At 56.3% G+C, this 24,578-nt stretch overlaps 1 long non-coding RNA gene across 2 annotated transcripts in view; it reads left to right on the plus strand.

Moving 5' to 3' along the window:
* The window catches only part of LOC309853531, a 168,877-nt gene that overhangs the window by 37,340 nt on the left and 106,959 nt on the right, over nucleotides 1-24,578 (plus strand). The window lies entirely within an intron of this gene.

Raw genomic sequence — 24,578 nt, forward strand, 5'->3', positions numbered from 1 at the left:
ACCCATGAGAAAAGTAAGACTAAGAGATGTGAGGTCATTTGCATAACACAAGAGAGCAAGTCCGCAGGCTGAATACAAATCCAGTTCTCTTAACTCTGGGCTGTCCTCTGGAGCCATGGGTAAACCAGAACACTCAGCAGAGATTCCAGAAGGGCTATAGCAGTAGGGCTAAAGGGACCCTAGAGGCAAAGCTACTCTAGACCTTCCCTAACAAAGATTAAAGACAAGTCTCAAAAGGATCAAGCTGACTTTCAAGTAACTTAACCTCTTGCCAAAATAAATTTCAACCCTCTTTAAAGGAAGACAACCAAATCCAACAACTCAATAACAAGCGTTTGTAATGTTTGGCATCCAATCAAAAATTACTAGACATGTGAAAAGCAGTAAAATGTGACCTCTAACTGAAATTAAAATCAGTCAAAAGAAACAGAGCCAAAGAGTGACAGCAATGTTAGGATTAGCATGGAAGGACTTGAAGCTGCTTTCATAAATACGCTAAAGGATTTAAAGAAAAACGTGAACGTAATGGAGAAAAAATCGGAAGGCATGAGAAAGGACCAAATAGAAAGTTTAGAGTGGAGAACACCATTTGTAAGACGAAATTTCCACTGGGTGGGCTTCTAGAGACTACCTGCTGCATCAGAAGAGATCAGGGAACCTGCGGGCATACCATATGACAGGGCAGACCATATGACCAAAACCGTTCCTTGTGACAACGTGAAACAGAATGACGTGCATGTAATTGAAGCCCCAGAAGGAGAAAATGAAAAGAGAGGGAAATTTATTGAAGAAATAATGGCCAAAATTTTTCCAAATTTGATGAAAACTATAAACCCGCTCATCCAAGAAGATGAATGAAACTAAAGTCAGATAAACACAAAGAAACCCACACCAAGGCACATTGCGATGAAATTGCCGAAAACCAGCAACAAAGTATGAAACTGAAAATTCAGAGGGAAGAAGACACATTGAGATCAGAGGAGCTCCAGGTGAGGTTTCCCACAGACTTCTCCTCAGGAGAGGAGCCGTCATGGCTACAGGAAGCTGGTGAAGGAGGAAACCATTCTAGATTAGGAAGCCATGGTCAAGCTTTGGATAGAAAGGCATGCCACCCTCCAGTGATCTATGCCTGCAAAGTGTGCCTCATGTGCTGCCTCTGTACCCATGAGATTTACCCGCGTGGTAGATCAGATCATCGCCCATCCCACGTTCATTCCCTCCTGAGCCTCCACGGGAGCTTGACTATCTGGACCATGCGGCTTCCTCCAGCCCAGAGATTAAGCAGACATTCCACCAGCAAAGGCAAGATATGTGCTCACACAGTTGGGCTTTCCTTCTTGCAGTCCTGCCTTTGCCCATGAGTCAAACATGTCCTAGCCAAGCCTGGCACAGCTGAGCCCATCCTGTATCAGCCCAACCTAGTCCAATCTCAGCCGACCTCAGAGATGCATGAGCAAGAAATAAATGCTCATTCTTCCATGCCATCGTTCAGCCTCCTTTCCTTGAAAACTCGCTCTGAAATGTGTGTGAGTGTTCATCCTGTTGTCCAGATGCGTAACGTAAAGTAGACCGCTTAGCCACTCTGGGTCTCAGTTTTCCTCTTCTGTAAAACAGGGATATCGGATTGAATCAGGGGGTTCTGGTATTTGCCTTCAACATAAAAGCCGTCTTTCACGATTTTCCCACCCAAAGCACATTTGGGAAAGGTCTCCTTTACATGAGAAGACTAACTTTGTTAAATTATAATTGGATAATACGAATTAGGAAGCCAAATAAAGGCGTGTATGACTAGGAGTAAAATGGGCTCAAAGACATGAAATCTTATCCCACTGAGGGATGTTTAGTTAGCACAGGCAAAAAAAATAAAAAATAAAAGAATAAATCCCAAGGCAGGGAGCAGTTTCCAAAGGATCTTGTCAAATAAAGAAATGAGCCCTAGGACCCTCCAGACCGTCTCCCAAGGATCGATGTCAGAGATTTTCTCCGACATTTATGTCTACAAGCTCAGCTCAGCCTAACCGTGGTTGGAGAGCGGTTCCTTCCTTCTCCAGAAACAGGGAGCAGCTCTCGGCAGGAAAAAAGGCAGTGACAAGGCAACCTCTTGACCTCTTCTGGGTCTCTCTCTCCTGAAATGTGGGCCAACCTCCGAGCCCATGAATTTGTGTTTTCTTTGCTGCCATCAGTTTGTTTTTAAAATGTTGTCCATTACTCTCTCAATTCTTGAGATTGTCATTTCTCTGCCCAATGTTTGACTCCCTGCTTCCACATAGCAGCTGTCTCTGTGTGTGTCCCCCGGAAGGCAGAGCCTGAGACAAGGATTGACATTGTTTGAGAGGGATTCCAGGAAGTGAAAGTCAGCTGGTGGGGAAGTAAGTCAGGGAAGGGGAAGAGGCAATAGAAGTACATCCTCCAAGGAACCAGGCGCAACACACTTCAGAGTTGTCCTGTGGAAGGATGGGCAGTCTGGGGAAGTCACCTGCCAGATGCCACCGCGGGCCAATCAAGGGTTCCTCCTGGACAGACTACATCATGGCATTTCTGGGCTGCCCTTCATGTACACCAACAGAGCTCCCCGAGTGCTGGAGAAAGCTATTGGGGGAGGTGAGAAGGGGTGCAGAGGGCCGAGGGGGAAGGCGCTCAGGCCATGCAGCAGGGCTGGGGTGGACGGCGTGCCGGCCACTAACCACTGCTAGGGATTGATGCGAGCCAGACCCCGCACACGCTACTTGTAGGCATGATGTCATTGATGTTCTTCGCTAATTCCGTGCAACAGGCATTACTGTTCTCATCTCCAGCCTCACGAGCGCCAGGCTTCTCATCCTTCCTTTTGGCCATGACTCTGGAAGGTCTTTCAGCTCTGACCTCTGACCTCAGGCACACCTCAGCCTCATTTAAAGCACCACCTGCTCTCCATGTTCTCAGAGTATGCGTGGGTGCCCTCACGCTTAATCCCATAACCGTGGAGAACCCGGGCCGCCCACTGCCCGACCCCGTGCTGCCCCTGTTCTCAGAGGCCCTGCAGATGTGTGCAGTTAGCGGGTGGGGTGGGCCTGCGTCGGAAAACATAATTCTGCAAAGGATGCCACAAGGACTCTGTCAAGAATACCAGCCTCATGTGACCGGTGCCCAGGGAGCGGAGAAGGCAACCGTCATGCCTCCTGGGACAAGGCTAAATCCTCCTCTGACCGCATTTAAGAAGAAGCTTTCAGGAAGAACAAAGGGTTCGCGGGCTGGACGACCAGCGCAATCCTGGCTTGGCTGGTGAGGGTAATTCCAGGACAGGCCATGATTAAACTGCTTATGGTTTTGGCTTTGAACCCACAGAGCTCAAGGCAAAAGGAGAATGATCTAAGCGCCAGGCCCATGTGAAACCTTCAAAAAGGGACCCGAGGGATGTGGCAAAGCCCACCCGTCCCCCAAGCCATCTGTCCTAACTGCCCCCAGGGGCCTCTGCTGAGGAGAAGGGAGGACCTGGGAATCCGTGAGACCTGAGTTCCAGTCACTAAGTAGCTGTTTCCCCAAGGCTTCGATAGCAAAGACCCCAAACCGGGGGAAGTGGGGGAGAGGCGTGGGGGGAGAGGGCACTCGGAAGACCAGAAATGTGTTCTCCCACAGTCTGGAGGCCCCAAGTCCGCAGTCCAGGTGTGAACAGGGCCACGCTCCCTCCTGCCTCTTCCAGCCTCTGGTGTCGCCGGCCACTCTCGGCACCCTGGCCTGCGGACACACGCCTCTCTGCCCCTTTCTGCACCTGATTTCCCTCTTCTCATTAGGGTGCCAGTCATGGGGTCCGGGCCTGCCCTGGTCCAGTATGACCTCACCTTAACTGAATTACATCTGCTCACACCCCGTGTCCAAACAAAGTGACACACCTGCACCGGGGGTTAGGAGTGGAACACATCTTTATGGAGGGTACAGTCCAACTTCGGGCTGACCTCCTGACTTCTCTAGACCGAGGTTACACGGCCAGTGTCTGGGGCACCAGTGCTGGTCTGCTTAGACATGTTTACGGCAATGTGACCTGCCCGTGCCATCCGCCATACCCAGACTATCTCTGGGGAAGGACCAGATCTTTCTATTTCCAGTTCCTCATGGTAGATCGGAAGCCCTAGTGCCCAAGCCTAGGTGCTCAGCTTTCACTGCCTATACCCCGCCTCGTGCTTGTTGCTTGGCGAGATGAGCCCGCTGAGCCTGCTGCCCTAGAGCACTGGCAGACCTGTGTCTTCCCGCACACTGGAGCTGCCGACCCCGGGGACCTTCACCCCAAGCCGCCCTCCCCCTGGCAACCAGCCTGCCAATAATTCCGAGCTCTCTTCCTACTCCCCGTCTTTCCTGTGGAAATCAATTCAGACTTGTCAGGGACTTTCAAAGTCAGGAAACTTTGGTTCCAGAAACAGGTTAGAAAAGCCTACAAACTGGGCTGCGACCAGACCTCAGGATAGATTTTGTGGCCCAGATATGACATCAAGAAGCATCCTGTCGAGAAGCAGAAACTAAACCTCTCTTCAAGGAGCCAGCTGTTTTGTGCACCATGACACGGAGGGAGGACAGCAACGGAAAGTCACAGACGGCCCAACTCTTAGCTACAGGAAGCAAACTGCGGGTTATGGGAGGGGACGTGCGCGTGGGGATGGGGTGACCGGGGGGGTGGGCATTGAGGAGGCACGTGATGGAATGAGCACTGGGGGTTCTGTGCAACGGACGAACCACTGAATACCTCTGAAACTAACGATACACTCTATGTTAACTAATTGAATTTAAGTAAAATTTAAAAATATCCCCCCAAAACACACACACACACACACACAAATGGGCAAATGATCTGAATAGACCTCTCCCCAAAGAAGACACAGGAATGGCCAATCAGCACAGGAGAAGATGTTCCACATCATTAGTCACTAGGGAAACTGCCGACCACATCACAGTGAAGTCACTAACCCCGGACGCTCTCTAGAGTGTCGGGAATCAGAAAGACAGGTAATAACAGGTGTCGGAGAAGACGGGGAGAAGTCAGAACCCCACACACTGTTGGTGAGAGTGCAAAATGGGGCGGCCACTCTGGAGAACCTTCCGGAAGCTCTTCAGACAGTGAAACACCACGTTCCCGTCTGACTCGGCAATCCTACCCTTCAGCGTGTCTACCCGAGAGAAATGAAATGAAGACACATGCTCACAAGAGAGCCTGCCCACAGGCGTTCACAGCGGCATGATTTATGCCTTTCACGGCTCCTATCTGTAGCCCAGAGCGGAAACAGCCCAAATGTCCGCCCGCCGACGGACGGACAGACTGAATGCCACACGTCCACACCGGGGAGTACCACTCAGCTGTAAAAAGGGATAAAGTACAGATACTTGCTATGGGATAGACGACCTCTGAAAACACTGTTCGCTGAGTCAAGAAGCCAGTTACAAGGGCCACGTGTCGGAGTGTTCCGTGGGCAGGGAATGCTCAACCAGACCAACCCAGGCAGACAGAGAGCGGACTCGAGGCGATGCAGGGATGGGGGAAGGGCAAGAAGGGAGGGTGGCCGTGGGTGGGCTTGGGGCTTCTTTCTGGGGTGGTACGAATATTCTAAAACCCGTGGTGGGGAGGACTCCAGAATTCTGGGAATATACTAAAAACCACTGAGTTGTGCACTTGAAATGAACAAATCGTATGGTGCGTAAATGATACCTCCATAAAGATGTTCCCACAGACACACACACACACACGCAGCAATCACATTGGAAATGTTCATGGAGCACGTTCCCTGTTCTTCCAGCAGACCGGAGAACAGGGTTGGTCAGGAGAACTGAGTGACAAGTATAGAACAGGGTCCCCAACTCAGGCACACCCGGACCCTAATCCTTTCTCTGGGTATGAGTCACGTCAACCTACATGAGCAGCTTTGCTTCTCTGCTCTTCCCTTCTCCTCCTTTATAAAATGGATGCTGACAGTGCCTCGCTCCTACGGCTGCTGTGAAGGTCAAACGTGATCAAGTGTAAGCAGCGACCACAGGGCCTTGACACATGCTAGGGCTGCCTCCATGTCCCCTGGTGACTCCTGATGCTGCCAACCACAGGGCAAAGTCCACTCGGGCCCAAAAGGAAGTGTATTCTGAAGGTTATAGCCTGGAAAGTCAGGAGTTGGGGGAAGGGGATACCCTGATCCTACGGTATTTGGGATGAGGTTGAAAGAAGCTGCAGTCCCTATGTTTGTCCTGACACAGAGATGGCTCCCACTCCTCAAAATAAAGAAGGTGAGAGAGATCCTTCTGAGTTCAAGGACTTCCATGGAGAAAAATGACAAAAGACAGGGCCATTTCCCTCCAACTTCAAAAGGCCGCCTCTGAGTAGGGCCTGGTGCTACCAGGGTCTCCCACCCAACCCCCACCTCTGCTTGGAGGGGGGGGAAACGCTTGGACAGGATCCATCTTTAACTCACTTGCTGTGTCTGAGGCCCAGACACACGCTGTTTAGACAGCCTGTTTCGGTGGGTGGTCAGGCCTGGAGACCCGCGTGCAGAGTTTACAGAAGGTCCTGGCACAAATGAACTGTTGACGACCAATTGGAAGGGCTCAGTGAAATCACAACATGTAAAATATGAAAAGGGGGCCCTTTTCCGTGGGGGGGTGGGGGGGAATGGGGGAAAAAGGAAAGAAAGGCCCATTTGGAAAGAATCCAAGCAGCCACAATCAGGCGACGCACAGAAGTCTGGCCGTCACACACATGCTCCCTCCCTCCCCGCCAACACACACGGGCTTTTTTTTCGAGTTTCATAGATTTAAATAGTTTTTCTGCATCAAATACAAGAAACAGACCGACATTTTCTCATCCCCTGTTATGTGGCAGGCTAATATTTGGCTATTTACGCTCCATTGGAGACCATTTCTGGGAGAACACGGCCCCTTTCCAGGTTGGTGGCCGCCCGCCGGGCCACCCGCACCCACCTTGACCGTCAGGGCTTGGCGAGGTCTGCGCGAGGAGGGGCCGCCCCGGCACCGGTTTGGGCACAAAAGCCCAGCCAGGGCCGAGGAACAGCTTCCGCCCGCCTGAGGACACGCGCTGCAGCCCCGCCCACGGGGGAAAGACGAGGACGCGCTCTCTTCGTTGGCCCGCACGCCGGGCACCGGTCCCCACGTGCTGTGGGCGCTGAACCCCACAGTCTGCCCCCAGCAGCTTTGGATTCTGCTCCCCCCCACACACAAAGTCCCACTGTCATTCCCAGAAGCTCTTTTGTTTCTCACTGGGCACCTCACCGTTCCTTTCACGGGCATCCAAGAACAGCGTGGAGCTATTTTGTGTTTTCAAAAAGGAGTTAAGAGCGTCCGGTTGACATTTCCTTTGGGGACTTCTCCGTTTTACGCCGAAGTCTGTTTGAGGGGTTTGTGGATATGCACACGAAGTCTCCTGTGCATAAGCCATTGTGAGTTCCCGGAGGCGGGCGGGGTGAGGAGCTGTCCAGGGGCACAGGTGGCCGGCGGTTCCGGCAGGCAGGCCGTGACCATGGGCCTTCTCCCCACCCCCTCACACACAGGGAGCGCGCATCTGCGGGCATGTCCCCAGGAGCGGAAAGCGTGTCCTGAAGCTGCCCATCTGCAGGGTTACTAGCTCTGGCCGAAGTGCATGTCGCAAGCATGCTCAGAGCGACAGTCCCACCGCGGGGTGGTCCCACCGCGGATGAGCCGGAGGGGTGACTGGTGACTCCGTACCCGTCTCCTATCTGCCTGGGAGAACGCACCCCTTTCAGCAGGGTGTTCACGTCTGGCTGCATCCTCTGAGAACCGCCCGTGCGTACCCTCGCCTGCTTTTCTGTTAGGTCTTCCTCCAATGTATGCATTTGTTTTAAAGGCTTTTACAAGCCTGTAGGATCGCAATACTGACGAACGCCGTGCTCCTGCAGGCCACGGGAGCACTCGCAGGCAGGACGGCCGCTGTAGGTGGCCGTGTGACAGGAGCCATCAGGAGGACAGGAACACCTCCTTCCAGTCCAGCTGGTGGCTCCGCGCCCACCCCCCCGCCATCTTCTCGATGGTACATTTTTCAGGGAGAAAAGAATTATTTTGTTTTAATTGTAAAGTCCTGCCGGTCTGGGGTGGCCACCGATGGATGCCGGCATGGCCAGCGCCGTCCTGTGACAGACACAGACTCCAGCTGGGGCCTGGAGGCCGTGGGGGACCTGCCCGAACTGGCCCAAGAGGGTGTCTGCTCATCAAACAACACCAAGAACCCTGGGTCTGCAGCCCAAGCTATTGCCTTGGAGATTGTTTGGTGGAGAGAAGGTTCCGGTTCCATCAGACTCTGTTAGGTCTTCTTTGGTGCATCCTAACCCGCCTTGCAAGCTGCTCTGTGACAGCGGGTGTCCTTGGGATGGCCAGGTCCTACCGTTCTTGGGTCCAGGCCGACAGATGAGACTGGACTCTGCTGGGAGCCCCCCACCACCCCCGTGCTGAGAGCTGTCATGTCTCTGCCTTTCACCACCCTGCCCCCGCACCCCATCCCCACCCCGCCATGTCCACCTGTCTCTGCAGTGGGCATTGTCCCCATTTACAGATGCTCTGGAGCTCAGGAGGCAACAAGTCTTCGCCAACGTCCCACAGCTGGGATTTAAACATAAGACAGATGCCAGAGCAAGTGCACTTTCTCTGTCCCAGAACTTCCCAGACGCAGAGGGGTCTGCTTCCGGGGGTGTGGCAGGCCGGAGATTTTGGGGGTGCGTAGAGAGCACATCTTTGTGTCCACGGTTGCAGGTCTCTCCTAACTTGGGTCAGGGAGGCGTAACCCAGGCAGGAGCTTCTCCCACAGCTCAGGCAAAGCTAACGGGGCCACACAGGCTGGCTGTGGTCGGTCACCGCACACCTGGGTCCCAGCCCACCCCTGCCCTGGCGGCCCTGGTGCCCCTGTGGCCTCAGGCCCCTCCCTCACTTGTCCCACAGTCCTGGTGACCCAGCTCAGCGGGCTGCTGACCAAGTCTCGTGCCGCCGGGGAGAATGGTGCCCAAGCCCACTCTGGGAATCTCCGTGAAGAGGGCGGTGTCTCTGCTTACAGAACGATAACACTGTCTTCACCAAGATGTTGCTGTTCAAATGGTTTTTTTCTGTTGGGAGAAACATGGGAGTAGGATTTTGTAGATGTGGAAATAGTGGCCCAGTGGTACCCGACGTCCTCACGGACACTCGCAGATTCCAGAGCGGGGTTCTCCGCCCTGGGTGTGCTCCAGTGCCCGGGAGTGGGGAGAGCTTTCTAGATGCTCAGTGCCGGGGCCCCACATCACAAGCAGAATTGCCGGGCACTCAGCCAGGGTCAGGAGGACGCAAGGTCCCAGCTGACCTGTGCACAGTGCTCTCCTAGTGCAGGTGCAGAGCGAAGGCTCCGTGTTGGGGAAGGACCACGAGACTCTTGCACGGCTTGTTGGGAAAGTGAGTTTGAACATAAAGACGATGGGGGGTCTGGCGTCTTGGGCAACAGCGGGGACTCTGGGGGCCCAGATCCGGCGGTGGAGGTGGTGTGAGCCTGACGGTGACCCGAAGCCATATGGTGTCATTGAGGAAAAGTGCATGTAACTAAAAATTAACCGTTTTCAAGTGAAAGATTCAGGGACATTTAGTACATTTACAGCCTAGTGTAACTGTCACCAGTATCTGATTCCAGAACATTCCCATCACCCCAGAAGGAAACCTGTCCCCACTAGCAACAAACCCCACCGCTGCCCTCCCGGCCCCGGGCAACTGCCAGCTTCCATCCCGTCTCTGCACACGTACCTGGTCCGGACTTTCCTGTGGGTGGAAGACATGGTACGTCGGCGTCCACGGCTGCCCTGTGTCTCTCGGCTGATGCTTCCCAGGTTCACCCACATCCAGAAGGTGTCGGAGCCTCGTTCCTCCTCCCAGCTCAGCGACGCTCCACCGTGTGCGCAGACCACGTGTTCCTTCTCCGTGCGCTGATGCGCGTGTGGGATGTCTCCACCTTCGGGCTGCTGTGGGCGACGCCGTGAGCGTCTGTGTACAAGTGTTCGTGTGGGCGCGGGTTGCATTTCTCTTGGACGGGCACCAGGAGGAACCCCGTGGCCCAGAATTCCACTGCTGGCACAGACCAAACTCACCTTCCTTCAACAGCGACACTGAGAGCTAACACTGGTTTTTGAGGAGGCACCATGTACGGGGCAGTTTCTAGACACTTCCTTGTTCCCCCTGATTTAATCCTAAGCGGCCCTGGGAAGCCGGTGTCCTGGAACTCCTGACTTGCCCACAGGGACAGCGCATGAGGCACAGGGCAGGGAGGGCCGCAGGCAGCCTGGGGAGCCCCTGCGGACGCTGCACACCTCACCCTCTGCCCTCACGCTGACTTCTTGCTGCCTCCGTCCACAGAAGCAGGGTTGCTTATCGATGGGGAGGGAAGAGAGCAGCTCCGAGGGCCACACCAGGCGGGAGAGGAAGGGGAGCAGACAGCCAGGCAGACACATGATGAGTGTGGTAGAATGGAGGTTGGAGAAACTTCTGGAAACATGGCACCGGCTTGGGTCAGTTTGGACAGGGCCTGAAACTGTGGGTGGTCTGCAGAGTGGAGAAGAGGGGAAGCGGGGCGCCTGCCAGTGTGCAAGGTACAGATGACCACAAGGCACAGAAGCACCCGCAAGGCTCCCCTGCATGCTCCGCTGGCCCGTCCGGGGACATCACCGGGCTCCTGGCCTGGGAGGACCTGCCACCGTTGGCAGGAAGCTCCTCTCCTTCTCCCTGTCAGTCCCTGAGGATTGTCCCCAGCCTGTCCCGTCCAGCCTCGTCTCATCTTGCAGAAGAGGAGTTGGAGACCAGGGACACGTGGTGGGCTGTGCCCGGATGACGTGTTGATGGAGAGCGGCCTCCCCCGGGGCCTCAGCACAAGCTTGTCCACTCCAGCAGCTCACCCTGAGGACAAGAAAAGAAGAGAAGCTGATGGCCAGACCTGGGAGAGCGCAGAGAGACAAAGGGCCAAGGAAGGTGGTGCAGGAAGCCGGCCAAGGAGCTGAGACTCCGACAGGTCAGGGAACCCAGCGTGGCCCACCGCTCTGCCACCCCTTGGTCCCGGGCAGACCTCGCACACCCCAGCCTTGTCCCCTGTTACGGGAGGTGGCCAGCTTCACCAGTTCTGAAGAGCACTGCATGGGAACGTGCTCGCCTCTCCTCCCCCTGATGCCCCACAAGTGCCAGTTCTGGGGTCCAAGGTCACCTCCGAGCTGCGTGACTTCCTGACCTGATGAGTCTCCTTTCCCTTCTTTGAAACATGTGGATAACGGATGCAGCCAGCTCCTGCAGGAACCGCCAGCCTTCCCTGCACCCAGCGTCACGGGCTCGACCAGTGCCAGCTTTCGTCACCACCGTTCGGTCACCACAAGAAACCCTGAACCTGAGCCGGGCCCCCAGCTCTCCAGATCTAAGTGGAGGAGGAGGCGGTAGAGAAGAGGGGGCCGAGAAGGAAGACGCTGGTTCGAGCGTGTGAGAGAGTGGCCTAGGGTCTCCGGTCCGCACTGCAGATGCGGGCTTCACCGGCACATACGGAGCTGGCCAAGAAAAATGTGGACCCCCAAGAGGGTCATGACCTCAGAATATGTTTTTAAATGCACAGAGGAAATTCCCAATTTGATGCCGCTGGATGGGTTGTGTTTTTTTTCTTTCCCCTCGCTAAAGTCTGGAGCGTGACCTTCAGCCAAAAAGCCATGCTACCCTGACACTCTGCATTTAACATTAGAGGAGGGGCCTGGCTGACGTCGCTGCTGTGGTGAGAGCCTCGCTGGGGCGGACACGGTCACAGTCACACCAGACGCACCTTCGGTTCCCTTAGGAAGGGGAGGGAGGGAGCGGGGCAGGAAGCAGAGACAGGAGCTGAGCCCGTGGGCAGCTCCCAGCCCGAACCGGGGGGATGCCGCGTGTTGTTTTCTATCAGAAAACACAGGCCAGGTTCAGCGTCTGACTTAGGAACAGGGTGTAACCTGGGCCACCAAGCCTGGTGGTCGGTTTCCCGGGCAACGGAACCAGCCGTGACCGCACCGCGCTCCGACAGCCACTTAATCAGGCCTCCACATTATTTGTGCCGCTTTAATCAACAAAAAATTTTTTTGTTGCAACCATTTTTATGGAAATTTCTTTTTTTCCAAAATGACTTGCACATTTCTCAGAGGGCTTGGAACATACTTTGAATTTCTGCAGATGCCACGGCCGTGAGCGTGGGTCCGTGCGCTGGCTTCCACGGCCACTCGGCACTCATCCCACTGGGAGCAAAACAGACGAGACCCCTGCCCGCAGGGCACAGATGCTCTGGGGAAAAGACACAGCAGGAAAACAAAAATAAAACCCCTGGTGCCGGTGTAAGGAGGAGTGAGACGCTCAGAGGCAGAACAGAGAAGTAGGTGCGGAACCACGGCAAGGTCGGCTGCTGTCCACCGAGTCTCTAGGGCTTTGCCTCTGTACAAAGTGGTCCAGCCTGCCCTTCCCTTGAGGTACTAGTTTTCCTTCTCCTGTGGTCATCCTTGAATAGGAATTTCTGAGCAAACAAAGGCCCCAGTGCTGACTGCTAACTGGCCCCCAGGCCCTCAGCGCGGGCTGCTGGCCTCTCCGGCTGCCCATCTGTCTATCCGTCCGTCCGTCCATGTCAGTGTCTCTGGAAGCTGGAAGCACGGGGCTGTGGGACCAGGGCTGACAGCCAGCATTAGGCCACACAGGTTGGGTTTTGAACCCATGGTGACAGCTCCAGAAATTTTTTAATTTACTTTTTTTTTTTTAAGATTTTATTTATTTGACAGACAGAGATCACAAGTAGGCAGAGAGGCAGGCAGAGAGAGAGAGGAGGAAGCAGGCTCCCTGCTGAGCAGAGAGCCCGATGCGGGGCTCGATCCCAAGACCCTGGGATCACAACCTGAGCCAAAGGCAGAGTCTTAACCCACTGAGCCACCCAGGCGCCCTTCAATTTACTTTTGACACTTGGTTAGAATCGGGAGGAGAAGTTCCTGTCTGTTCGGGTGCAGCTCTATTTCTGCGGGATGCTGGCTGCGACAGGTCCACGGGCTTCTGACTTTGACGAGCTCTGCTGCATTAACGAGGAACCTCAAAAACTAGGTGGATTGCAGCGACTAGGAGGGCTTTCGTGGTGAAATGAGCACAGTCTGTGAGTCTGTCCTGCCCTTCCTCCGACCACTGGCTGCCAGGCTCCGCGGAACTGACAGCGGGTGCTGGGGCCCCACAGTGCACGGGGGCCCAGAGCAGGTGGTCCCGCCCTGCTGCGGCTCCCAGGGGAGCCCCTCGCCCCATGCTTCAGCGGGTGGCCCGTGCAGGGTCACTCTCACTGAGTGGCCTTGGCAAGCTACTCTTCTCTCTTTCCGCCCGAGTGTCCCCATCACTAAGGCAGGGGTAGCTATAGCCTGTGCTTTGTGGGAGCACCGAGGGGGTAAATGAGCGGCCGGTGTCCTATCAGCAGTCCCGGGGCAGAAGTGCACAGTAACTGTTACCCCCCCTCGTTATCACCCCCGTCTGGGGCTGGAGGACCCGGCGCAGCCCCTCGGATCAGGACACACCCACGAGGAATGACTCCCACGGCCTCACGAATCACCTCGTGACCTTGAACATGCCCAGTGCTCCAGCCGGTGCACACCTGCTACCAGCTAGATGCCAGGGTGTGGGACCCGGGCCACGGGGGATCCCTGTGTGTGGCCCAGTGGGGGAGCCTGGGGAGAGAGAGCACAGAGGCTCTCAGAGGTGGGTCCCCAGGACTGGCCACATCAGCCTCACCTGGGAGCCTGCTAGAAATGCAGATTCTGAATCAGAAACTCTCAGAGTGGGGCCCAGTCGTCTGCACATTAACACATCCCCTCCCCACACCCCCGAGATTCTAACAGCACCAGAGTCTGAGAACTGCTGATCTAGAAGGTTCTAGGAAGAAGAAAACACAGCCTTTTTCAGGTTCACCTAGTAACTGTTTCCGCAGCATGTGTTTTGGAGCCCGGCGAGGTGCCGTAGCACACCCCATCATCACCCCCACCCCGTGGGGCCCGGGAAGGACGTGAGGCCAGCGGCAGGGGGATGCCAGGCCGGCTCTCCCTCCCACCGGGAACCATCGCGGATTCCACCAGCGACACCCCAGGGCACCTCCCCGCCCCGCAGGAAGCCGAGCACGTCCCAGCAGTTTCTCTCCCGTCTGGACTCTGCTCTGGGGAAGATAAAGGCAGCCCTCGGCTCTCGGAGGCCCCGCCGCTAATTAGATCCAGATGCAGCCTAACGGGCCCGTGGGCCGCCTGGCTGGGCCTGGCAGGCCCTTGAGCCCCCGACTGCCCAGGAGAGATGCATCCGCGCAGGGAGGCGGGCACGGGCACCCCAGGCCTTCCTGTCCACAGGTGCGGATGGCAACTGTAGTGTGCCGAGGGCCACCACGGGGAGGGGACAGGAGCACCTGCCGAGTGAGAGAGGATGCAGCTCAGAACAACTCTGGGTGCTAGAGCCCTAGCAGGGTGCAGGAGCACTGTGGGGGCCGCCGAGGGTTCACCGGGAGGCCCTTCTCCCGTCAGCTCTTCTCTGAGCCCACCACCTCTGCTAGCCTCTGATCCCTCCCGAAGGGGTCTGTCCCACGGGATCCCAGGCCCAGCTGCTTTTCTGGAAACCATCAGGGGGAGAGGGGCCCACACTGGACTATATGGCCTGTTTGGAACTCTGCAGGGCCTATTCCTCCCCTGGGGCTTGCTCAGGGATGAAGGGAGTGTGTTCTCCCCTGCTCCTGAGAACCTTCTAGACCAGTAGTTCTCCAACTGTGCCTCCTTCAGAATCACCCAGAAGTCCTATTAGTGCGCAGATGGCCAGCCCCACTCCCAGAGCTTCTGATTCAGAGCCTGCATTTCTAGCAAGCTCCCAGGGGCTGCCGTTGCTGCCAGGCCGGGGACCCGGCTCAGAGAGCCTCTACCTGGATTAACCCGGGAGCCCCAGCTGGCCACACCCAGAAATCAGCAGAGAAGTCCTCAGTGTTCCCCTACCCCTGACCTTCCTTCCCAGAAACTAGGAAAGGGTGGGCTTTGGGGGTGGCCACCCGTGTCCCAGATGAGTAAACTCGGGTTCAGAGAGCTCAAGGACACACTTGGGGTCGCTTCCAGCCAGGCACCACCTGGTTTCAAAGGGCTGCTGTCCATATTAAGTTCTGTCCTCTGACCCCACCCTGCCTTGGTCTTGGAGGAGAGTCTTCCGGAGCAAGAGCCGCTTCTTATTCTTGAGGGTCTGAGACAGGTGACCCTGACGGGTCCAGTGGGCCTCATCCAAGTTGTGCTCGTGTCCCTCCTACCTCGTGGCTCGGCCTCTTCCATCACTGGCTGCCACGGTCGACACGGTGATCTGACCCAGGTGAGGCAGAAGGGCAAGGGCCTTGGAGCACGGTGGGGGGTCTGGCCTGGACATGGCCTCTGTCGTATTTGCTCACATTCCGTGGATACGGGCCGGCTCGTGGCCTCACCGGATGGCACGGGCCGCTGGGAAACGGGGTGAGGCTGGAAATGAGTTGGGAACAGCCAGCTGACCCCCGGCCACCGCCGCTTCGGCCAGGTGGACCCCGACCCCAAAAGAAATGAAAACATTTGCACAGAAGACTTGTCACAGAATGTTCACGATGGCCTCAGTCCTGAGAGCCCTGCCCTGGAGGACCCCTCTCCCGCCCCGAGGTCCCTCAGCATGGGGAGAAAGAGGCAAGCAGGGCTCTCGCCAGCCCCACGCAGGACGCGGCACTGCTGGGCAGGCCGGCTGGGGAGAACCTCAGAACAGTGCAGTGAGGGAAAGAAAGCAGAAGCGGGCGAGGACATTTGTATGATGCATCGCGGGAAAATCTGGAACAGGCGAAACCACTACCGAGCGAGCGAGAGGAAGCGGCTGTGGCCGCCTGCGGCCAGGGCGTGGCAGGGCGGCCGCGGGCAGGAGGGGCTTTCCAGGAGGTTGGAGCTGCGTCACAGCTCGTCGGGGAGCCGGTGGGGACACAGGAGGGCACCCTCCTTTGACAGGAGTTGTCAGGCGGCACCCTCGACACGGACACGCTGTGCTGCCGGCAAATACTCCGCAGTCAATTTGATTTACAAAGAAAAGTACGTGTAGATGTGTGTGTCGCGACCTGGCTTTAGGGGTAACTGTGTTCCCCCCACCTCCCCACGGGAAGCTCTCTGAACCTTCTCTGTCGCCCCCGCCTCCCCGGCCCCCCACGCCCCACGGACCCCAGCTTGCTGGGCGCGTCCTTCTCGAACAATCGTGGGATTTAAACTCTCCTAGACCTAGAGGCCCTCCAGACCGCCTGAGCGGGCGGTGTCCCCGCGTCTGGACACCTCCCAGACCTGTGAAACGGCCTGGGCGGGAGCTTGCCAGTGGCTGGCACCCGCTCCTTCAACCGGCTGGGCCCACCGCTGAGTCTCCAGCTCGCGACAAGGGCGCGCGCTGCAGCGACGCGTGCCCCCAAGTGCCGTGGCCTCCGTTCTCCCCTGCGTCCTTCCTGACCTTTGGACTCAGCCCATAGTTTCCTTGAATCCTGGCCTCCCGAACGCAGGCCTGCAGGTGCCGCGACTGCTCACCTCATCCCAAGCCTCCTCGCAGGCCGGCCAGGTTTCAGCCGTGGGAGGGGCTGTGTCCCCAGGCAGAAATCCAGAGTCACCGGTGGCGGGGGAGGAGTGCTAAAATGTATCCCCCCTGGACCAAAAAAAAAAAAAAATGCTTACAGGGCCAATTGGATGGGTCTGAAATCAGAACAGGATCCGTGGAGATGAGCAGGAGGTCCGGGCCCGCAGCCATCACCTTGCTTTGTCTGCGCACCTGCCTCTCCCAGGGCTGGGAACCTCCCAGCTCCCGTGCTTCTGGCAGAGTCACCACGTCTCTTGTGACAGCTCCCCTTGGCTGGAGATGGTTGGGCCAAGGATGGGGACCTGCCCCACGCGGGCCAGTCTTCCAGTACTGACACCCAGCCAGCACCACGGGTTTAAGAGCCGGCCATGAGCCACAGGGGGCCACAGAACCTCCCTGGGCCTTCTGCGGACCAGGAATGAGTGTGAGGCTCAGTCGCTCCTCACCAGCAACTCCTGGGCACAGGTCGGGACAGGAGAGTGACCAATTACCCTGCTGGGAGAGGAGGGTGGTCTGTGGTGTGAAGGACCCTGAGAGACCATGGAGAGAGCCACGGACATGGGTGTGGTGGCCTCCTCATCCGTGGTCCGGTCGGGCCCTGGGGAGCTTCTCCACGCTTCCTTGCTGCCTGTGGCTTCACCTTCCTTAGCCAGAGAGATGTCACGGTGACACGTTCAGGGTGGGTGCTCGGGGCCACCCTCAGAATGAAGCAGAAGTCAGGAGCCAGTCACGGACACCTGTCTTCCCAGAAGGGAGAAGGGGGCCCACACCGCAGGAAGACAAGAGGCCCTGCGCACAGTAGAGAGAGGTCAGCAAACAGGCATCCCCGGCGCAGGCCCGCCTCCCCTCCTCTGTTTCTCTCCCTCCGTGCTGCTCTGCAAGGACGTCTTCCCTCAGAGCTGGGACCTGCCTGGGTCCCCCAGGACCGGCTCCTCCTCTCAAGACCCTTCATTTAGCTGCATACTTTTGCTGTACAAGGAAATAGTCACCCCTTTGTCAGATAAAGGCACAGTCACACATTCCAGGGATTAGGACGTGGCCTATCATTTGGGGGCCCCTTTGAACCCACGACACAGTCTTTGACTATCGGAGCTGGGCAAGACCTTGGAGCGACCTCCACCAACCCCCTTCCCATTTACAAATTGGAAACAAGGGTGTAAAACAAGTCATTTATACAAGAAGTTGGGGTGCAGGTGCATGAGATCCAGGGTGGGGGCAAGTGCCCCAGTTAGGGCACCCCCAGAAAGGAAAAGATGGCTCAAAATGCCAGTCATAACAGTATTGGGAGTAGCGATAGCCCATCGGGTAGTTACTGAGCGTCTACATGGCCACGGCACTGCACGAGAACAGAACGTGTCTGCCCGACAGAACTTACCTTCTACCTGAGAAGCAGACCATGAAATCTCCTGCATGTTCGACAGCAAAGGAAGGAAAGACAAAGTGGAGGACTGACGGCTCAGGAGCGGGGCGGCCGTAAACTCAGAAGCCCTCTCTGACCAGGGGTAGTGATTGAGTCCACCGGCAAGGAGGGGAGGGAGGAGCTTGCAGAGACCTGGGGAGAACGTTCCAGAGGGAACAGACTGTGCACACCCCCGCACGCTGTGGGGTCGGCCAGGCCACACGGCCAGGGCAGAGAGGCGCCCGGGGTGTGACGGCAGGAGCGGGAAGAAGCCGGGCACTGGGGGCCTGGTGGTCGCGCGAAGCTTGGTGGCTTCGTGGTGGGGTGTTCCGGGTGGATGCGTTCTGGCTTTTTATGTGAGCGTCTGGCTCACGCGGGAACAGAGCGGGGGGCAAGGGCAGAAGCAGGGAGAAGCCAGCAGGTATCGGGGTGAGGACAGAGGGGGGCTTAGACCACCCAAGGCAACGGGGAGGTGGCAGAGGGGCTGCGTCTGGGGCCAGTGGGATCCGCACCAGGACTGTGAAGGCGGCATGTGAAGGGCGGAAGAAGGGGGCGACCCCAGGGCTTCGGGCCTGAGCAACTGGCAGGAGAAGAGTCATGTGTTCCCTTTGATATCCAGCTGTGGACAGAACAGCAAAGGCGCTTGCCTCTGGACTGTACAGCCCAGTGCGGGGGAAGCTCTTAAAAAAAAAGACAAGAATTTTAAAAGCGCATGAGAATCATGGTAAGTGCTTCTAACACAAATGGGGAGAGTGCGTCCCGTGAAAATGTGAGCCCTTGGGGGGCAGGAGGGCCTTGCTATCCCCCCCCCGGCCCCTGTGGCCCGGCACCCAGAAAGTTCCAGCAACATGGCATCCGGTGGTCAGTAAATATTTGCTGGAAAACAAATGGAAGAGGACAGGCGAGGCCACAGTCTCTGAGCCGGCATGTGTGTCGGGGGCTGCGCACAGGGCTTTCGTATGCAGCATCTCGGGTCATCTCCCCAACAGCCTTTGAGGACAGTGCTGGTGGGTGTCCACAGTTTATGGATCAGAACAGGGAGTCCCAACAAGGCTAAAAATTTAGTCGAGGTCAGCTAACCAGCAAATGGTAGGGATGGAATTTAAATCCAGGCAGTCTGGCTTGAAGGACCCTGCTTTTAGCGGTCACATGACTCTGCCCCAGTGAACCTTCCTTACAGCAGTCTGTCCTCCCAACCATCCTTTCAGCCGCCCACCCAGCTACCCAGCTACCCCCCACCTTCCCAACTACCCACCCACCCACACAACCACCCACCCCACCATCCACCCACCTACCCTCCCAGCTACCCATCTCCCCACCTACCCAACCATCCACCCAACCATCAATCTACCCACCCAACCATCTACCCATCCACCCACCCAGCTCTCCCGCCATCCATCCATCTGCCCACCCACACAGCCATCCACCCAGCTACCTACCTCCCCAGCCATCCATCCACCCAGCTACCCACTCACCCAGTGACCCACCCAACCATCCACTGAGCCATTCAATCAAACATCTACTCAACCATTCAGCCATCATCCATCCAAGCACTCACTGAGTACCAGCGCCAGCTGTGTGCCAGGCACCGAAGATACGATAATGAACAAACCACACGTGCTCCTCGTGTTCATGGAAATTCCAGCCTACAGGAGGAGACCAACATGAAAGCTGAACCTAGGAGGATTAGTGGTACGAGCCAACAAGTATAAACAGAGACACATCTGTTGGTCGTGGAATTGGCTCCACCTGGAATGAGCTGTCATTGCACATGGAAGCCAGAGCTTGGCCTGGAGTGGCTGAGAATATGCTCAGAAGTCCTGCCGTGACAGGGCTGACCCAGGAGCAAAATTGTGAAATCATGCAGCTTGTCCATAAACCTCTCTCTCTGTTTGGAAACTTCCCGCACCCACACCAAGGGTTCTCACGCTATCCTCTGAATGCCAGAGCCTCCCACTCAGGCTTCCTGAGCTCCAGAATTCTCTCTCCCTCCCAGCTTACTTGTCCCCTGTTCCAGGACCTCAAGTCCTTGCAAGTGTTGAACCCCAATCCCTGTTAGTATGCTAATGATAACCCCCCACCCACCCACCGCATCAGAGGAGCCAAAGGGTTAGGACACCAGAAGCAGACCCTGGTCTTCAGAGAGTCTCAAAGGAAATGTATCAAATGGCAGAATTTCTGGCCCTGCATGGGACAACCCATATTTGACCAGCCAACCTCCATGACTCCTGCTTCAAGGGTTAGCCTCTTGGTTTCCTCCGGGATCTGTTCCTTCTCTCCTCTCACTCCACGAGACCCAGGTGTGGGTGATGCCAGCCCCCGGTTGCAGGGATGAACACAGATCCAGGCAACCCAAGTCACAGTGATGGCTTCAGAGATGTCACATGATCAGACCTGTAGGAGTCACCACTGTGGTGTTGCTGGAACAGTGGAGAAATGACCACGTTCTTCACCCTTACCTGACCAGACTGGTACGTGTAAGTCCAGAGTTGCAAGAGGCCAGTACACAGAGAAAATAAAACCAACCTAGAGCAGAGCAGAACAAAGGGAAAGGAGAGGAGCAGACCATCACATTATCCAAGTGCCTGGATCCAACTATGCCTGAACTCCTGGGTTGGGGACCTTCTATTATATGAGTGGCAAAGCCTCTAGTTTTTATTACTTAAACATGGAGTTTCTATCACTGAAAACTGAGTCTTGAGTCCCATGACACAGGTTGACAGCGAGTCAACCCCATTGGAACGTCATGTGCAGATAGAATCCCGACGTTACTCCCTCCAAGACCGTTCTGTGGCTCCAGCCTTGCCTCTCCCAGGCAGGTGTGGCGATGCTGCTCTGCTGCGGGTCGTTGCATGGCCCGGGCCAAGACGCGTCCCCTCTCTCCAGCTCCATTTCCTCGTCCGTACAAGGGTGAGGCAGGGGCCTGGCCCCCACACTGACTGTGCTGTCCTCTCCTGAAGCTTCTTGATGACCCCGGGGCCATTCCCTTTCTCAGTGAAGCCACAAGCATCTCATCGTATTTATTTAAGTGCATGACATGAGGTGACGCGCTGTGCACGGGTCAGCGTCCTCTCCCGGCGTCAAGGAGAGAAGCGGGAACAGGAGGGATAAAACCAGTGTTAACGGGGAATGGCTTCTGGGAGGCGGGGTTTCAGACAATTTTAATTCCATTCCTCATGGCTTTTTGTTTAGCATTTTACCAGTTTTCTAGCGTGAAGGTATATCCCTTTTCTAATCAAACCCAAAATGTATTTTATTTTAAAGGAGAGAAGGAATTAAAAACAGAACTGACGCGCCGTGAAAGCTGGCAGGGGGTAGGGGGTGGAGGAGACGTTCCTCGGGGGAGCCGCAGGGCTGTTGCGCTCTTTGTCCTTTGGAATCTCAGTCCGTGGCACTTCAAACGGCCGTGCTCGTGGCGTTCCCTTGGTGAGACGCGGAAGGCAATGCGTCCTGGAAATGCACATCGCGGAGCCTGAGCGGGCCGCTCCTAGGCTGTGCACACCGGACACCGGACACCGCGCTCTGATATCCGCTCTCCTCCTGAGCGAAGCTGCGTGCTGCTTCTCAGAAGCCACCCCGTGGGCTGAGTGGGTGTAGGGGATGAAACCTAATTGCCCCAGAGCCTCAGGGAGGGTGCCGGACTCCAGGGGCCCGTGCCCAGCTGGGGTGAGATGGGGAGCCCCAGAGCCGAGAACAGTGGACCTGTTTTGTGGACTCGGGCAGAGAGCTCTCAGACTGGAATGAGAATCACCCATGGGCACCCCACTTCCGACTCCGCAGGTCCGGGCGGCCCGAGAACCTGCATTTCTAACAAGTTCCCGGGGGATGGTGCCGCTCCGGGACCCCACTTTGAGAATGACCAGAGCAGAGCAATATAACCCCAGAATTTGTCACTGAGGTTGATAAGAAGCCAGAGGTTCTCGCCCTGAATTGCTTCCAACCTGAGCCCCCATCCCCATGCCCACCTCTGAGATTTTGACCCAGTGGGTTTGGGGCGGGTCAATGTGGGTGTTTCTTTGAAAGCTCCTCCAGCGTCCGAATGCGCGGCCAGAGCTGAGACCTTCCCCGATGTTAGCTATCCGTGCCCGTTGCCTCTTGCTCCTTAAAATGTCCATTTTCCTTTCTATTTATTATTTATTTGGGAGGGTGGTATGTATTCGTTATAATTGCTCCTGGCTACAGCTTGAGCTCCGAAGACGGAGCTTGGAGGTTGGCATGCATTAATTACCCACTGAATGACCCCTTTCTCTCATGAGGGACACGGGAGTCCTGAAGTGGATCTAGTAGGGTCTGCTGGCTCCCGTGGGGACTGCTGAGGTCACAGCCTTGAAGTCTGAAGGAGTGCAATCTTGTACATCTAGAATATGCTGTTGGCGCCAAGAATCAGGTGGACAAACCAGCCGTATCAAAGTCCTGATCACAACAAATGTACTGAAAGAGGGAGGAGGGAAGACGGGGCGGGGGGGAGGTCAGACCCACAGGAGGAAGCGAGGAGGGACTTCGACTCTGAAGCCCAGGTGCGCTCCAGAAAACCAGGCCAGAGGGAGCCCTGCCTCCGAGTAGAGCCCGAGCTCCAGGAGCCAGAGCCCCAGGTCCAAGCAGGAGCCCGTGCAGGAGGTCCCCAGAACATCATTCCTGGCTTGGGGGAAACGGACGGGGACCTGGGAACCTGCGGCTGCTGCGGGCCCCCAAAACCTCAGTGTGTGGCTGGGGGCCGCCGGGCTTCTTGTGATGTTTTTGCAGACCCCGGGGATCCGGGGGGCTGAGGTGGCTGGGTGAGGGGCTCTGGGCCCCGAGAGACGCTGCTGTTACTCCTCATGGTCGCCCTGTAAGCTGCACGACTGCCGTGCGCCCCAAGTCCAAGCGGGCCACGATCCTCCTCGGGGAAGTGTGGCCAGGCCAGGGAGGCCAGGGGGACGGGCTTGGCAAGGTCCACGGGCCAGCCCCGAGGCCACACGGGATTGCACGGCTGTTTTTTAAAAGATACCAAGCTTTGCACAAGGGCCTTGGCTTGGCAGACCCCTCCTCCGGTGGGGCAGTGGGGGAGGGGACCGGTCCGTCCCAATCAGTTTCTGCGATTGAGTCGTCTTTCTCTAAATAAGTAAATTAGCTCTAATACCCTTATTTGCTATCAACCTTATAAACCTAACGCAAACCAGATGGGCCTGGCTTCCCGAGCCCCCCACGCCGCACGGCCCAGCCTCCTGGGGTCGGCCCTCGGCTGACTGGCTGCCTTCGCCCCTGCACCCCTCCTCGTCCCTACGTAAACAGCCCCGAAAGCAGAGTGCATTTGGATCGCTGCCCAAGCCAGAGGCTTCCTGGGGTCCTCCCAGGGCTTCCTGGGGAGCAGGCTCAGGAGCCACACAGCCAGGGCTCATTGTCAGGGTCAGCCCTAACCACACCTTTGGTGCCTCATCTCAGAGTGTATTACTTTGCAGTAAGAAAGCACGGATGCGCTTTCTCCCTCGTCATCAAAAGCAACGTTTTCACTCCTGGAACTTTAGAAAAGACAAATACAAAAAAGAAAAGAAAAGAACAGAAAAGAAAAAGAGAGAGAGAGAGAGAGAAAGGAAGGAAGGAAGGAAGGGAGAAAGAAAGAAAAGAAGAGAAAGGAAAGGGAGAAAGAAACTGTAAAACGGCCCGTAACCTGCCTGCGGGGATGGTCAGCGCGCTGGGAACCGGCGTCCCGGGCTTTCGTCCGGGGCAGAGGCCGGCACGCTTCTCCCGTGGGAGGACTGTCGGGGAATATCGGGGGTTCTCTGGGTGCTGTGGTCCCTGTCTGAGCTCGGCTGCCGTAGTGCGGAAGCGGCGTGGACCGCATGCCTGTGAGCGGACGGGCCGCGAACCAATAAAACTTCACCAGCAAAACAGAACAGTAAGGGGTGCTGGACCGCATTCGGCCCACGGGCTGGAATCCGTCGACTCCTTGTCTGTGCAGCAGAAATAAATTCCGGGCGACATATGTACTTGGACACTCTCCACTAGTCACAGTAGAAAAAGTGAAAAGAAACCAGTGGAATTCGCACCATCCTGCACTTTATTCAACCCGATCTGTATGAAATATTATCTCACATGAGACAATATTAACAAATTACCAATGAGAAAATTTACATGGTTTGTTGTTTGTTTGTTTGTTTGTTTTTTTTTTGATACCAACTCCTCAAAATCCAGACTTTATTTTCACACTGATAGCACGTCCCAGTGTGGGGGAGCCACAGTCCTAATGCTGGGGAGCCACACGTGGCTAGTGGCCACCACAGTGGGCGGCATGGGTCTGTGCAGCACCTTGCCTCGCCCCTGCTTGTCACACTGCACGCGTGGCCATGATCAGCTGCTTAACCTCTCTGTGTCCTACCTTCCCCGTTTGTCGGGTGAAGATCACAACGCCTGACTCGTAATGCTGGTTTAGGAATTATTTGAGGAAACGCTCACGGGTCGCGCCTGCGGTCTGACAAAGAGCAGACACCGGCGAGTGCAAAGTCTTGCGCTGGCTGACAGCACGAAGGCACAGCCACGGAAAGGCATTTTTCTTGTCCACGTTCCCAGCATCCCCACAAGCAAAACGGCAGGGCCCTTTTGAAGTCAGCCATCCAGCCCACCA

The sequence above is a fragment of the Mustela nivalis genome, assembly GCF_964662115.1.
Source record: "Mustela nivalis genome assembly, chromosome: 18".
NCBI lineage: Eukaryota > Metazoa > Chordata > Mammalia > Carnivora > Mustelidae > Mustela > Mustela nivalis.